The 2,500-nt window shown below is 45.9% G+C and overlaps 1 protein-coding gene across 2 annotated transcripts in view; it reads right to left on the reverse strand.

Moving 5' to 3' along the window:
- LOC110506208 (C-terminal-binding protein 2) overlaps positions 1-2,500 on the reverse strand; it is an 87,773-nt gene that overhangs the window by 20,272 nt on the left and 65,001 nt on the right. The window lies entirely within an intron of this gene.

The raw sequence follows: 2,500 nt of genomic DNA on the forward strand, positions 1-2,500 counted from the left end.
AGTTAGATTAAGAGACACCTGGGGAGGAGGACACACAGAGTTAGATTAAGAGACACCTGGGGGAGGAGGACACACAGAGTTAGATTAAGAGACACCTGGGGGAGGAGGACACACAGAGTTAGATTAAGAGACACCTGGGGGAGGGGGACACACAGAGTTAGATTAAGAGACACCTGGGGGAGGAGGACACACACAGAGTTAGATTAAGAGACACCTGGGGGAGGAGGACACACAGAGTTAGATTAAGAGACACCTGGGGGAGGAGGACACAGAGTTAGATTAAGAGACACCTGGGGGAGGAGGACACACACAGAGTTAGATTAAGAGACACCTGGGGGAGGAGGACATAAGATAAGGGAGGTAAAGGCAAAAAAAGGCCATGGTGGCAAAGTAAATACAATATAGCAAGTAAAACAATGGAATGGTAGATTTGCAATGGAAGAATGTGCAAAGTAGAAATAAAAATAATGGGGTGCAAAGGAGCAAAATAAATAAATAAATTAAATACAGTAGGGAAAGAGGTAGTTGTTTGGGCTAAATTATAGGTGGGCTATGTACAGGTGCAGTAATCTGTGAGCTGCTCTGACAGTTGGTGCTTAAAGCTAGTGAGGGAGATAAGTGTTTCCAGTTTCAGAGATTTTTGTAGTTCGTTCCAGTCATTGGCAGCAGAGAACTGGAAGGAGAGGCGGCCAAAGAAAGAATTGGTTTTGGGGGTGACTAGAGAGATATACCTGCTGGAGCGTGTGCTACAGGTGGGAGATGCTATGGTGACCAGCGAGCTGAGATAAGGGGGGACTTTACCTAGCAGGGTCTTGTAGATGACATGGAGCCAGTGGGTTTGGCGACGAGTATGAAGCGAGGGCCAGCCAACGAGAGCGTACAGGTCGCAATGGTGGGTAGTATATGGGGCTTTGGTGACAAAACGGATAGCACTGTGATAGACTGCATCCAATTTGTTGAGTAGGGTATTGGAGGCTATTTTGTAAATGACGTCGCCAAAGTCGAGGATTGGTAGGATAGTCAGTTTTACAAGGGTATGTTTGGCAGCATGAGTGAAGGATGCTTTGTTGCGAAATAGGAAGCCAATTCTAGATTTAACTTTGGATTGGAGATGTTTGATATGGGTCTGGAAGGAGAGTTTACAGTCTAACCAGACACCTAAGTATTTGTAGTTGTCCACGTATTCTAAGTCAGAGCCGTCCAGAGTAGTGATGTTGGACAGGCGGGCAGGTGCAGGTAGAGATCGGTTGAAGAGCATGCATTTAGTTTTACTTGTATTTAAGAACAATTGGAGGCCACGGAAGGAGAGTTGTATGGCATTGAAGCTTCTTGGGTACAACGCTACAAGCTTGGCACACCTGTATTTGGGGAGTTTCTCCCATTCCTCTCTGCAGATCCTCTCAGGCTCTGTCAGGTTGGATGGGAAGCGTCGCTGCACAGCTATTTTCAGGTCTCTCCAGAAATGTTAGATCGGGTTCAAGTCCGAGTTCTGGCTGGGCCACTCAAGGACATTCAGAGACTTGTCCCGATACCACTCCTGCATTGTGTTGGCTGTGTACTTAGGGTTGTTGTCCTGCTGGAAGGTGAACCTTTGCCCCAGTCTGAGGTCCTGAGCGCTCTGGAGCAGGTTTTCATCAAGGATGTCTCTGTACTTGCTCCGTTCATCTTTCCCTCGATCCTGACTAATCTCCCAGTCCTTGCCGCTGAAAAACATCCCCATAGCATGATGCTGCCACCACCATGCTTCGCCGTAGGGATGGTGCCAGGTTTCCTCCAGACGTGACGCTTGGCATTCAGGCCAAAGAGTTCAATCTTGGTTTGATCAGACCAGAGAGTCTTGTTTCTCATGGTCTGAGAGTTCTTTAGGTGCCTTTTGGCAAACTCCAAGCGGGCTGTCATGTGCCTTTTACTGAGAAGTGGCTTCCGTCTGGCCACGGTTGCTCAGTTTGTCCGGGCTCCCAGCTCTAGGAAGAGTCTTGGTGGTTCCAAACTTCTTCCATTTCAGAATGATGGAGGCCACTGTGTTCATGGGGACCTTCAATGCTGCAGAAATATTTTGGTACCCTTCCCCAGATCTGTGCCTCGACACAATCCTGTCTCGGAGCTCTAAAGAGAATTCCTTTGACCTCATGGCTTGGATTTTTGCTCAGACATCTCAAGGATGATTAATGGAAACAGGATGCACCTGAGCTCAATATCGAGTCTCATAGCAAAAGGTCTGAATACTTATGTAAATAAGGTATATTTTCTATTTGTAATAAATTAGCTACAATTTATAAGAACCAGTTTTTGCGTCGTCATTATGGGGTATTGTGATGTCATTATGGGGTATTGTGATGTCATTATGGGGTATTGTGATGTCATTATGGGGTATTGTGATGTCATTATGGGGTATTGCGTGTGATGAGGACAAATATTTATTTTAATCCATTTTTAGAATAAGGCTGTAACGTAACAAAATGTGAGAAAAAAAATCAAGGGGTCTGAATACTTTCACGAG

The sequence above is a fragment of the Oncorhynchus mykiss genome, unplaced genomic scaffold (genome assembly GCF_013265735.2).
Source record: "Oncorhynchus mykiss isolate Arlee unplaced genomic scaffold, USDA_OmykA_1.1 un_scaffold_186, whole genome shotgun sequence".
NCBI lineage: Eukaryota > Metazoa > Chordata > Actinopteri > Salmoniformes > Salmonidae > Oncorhynchus > Oncorhynchus mykiss.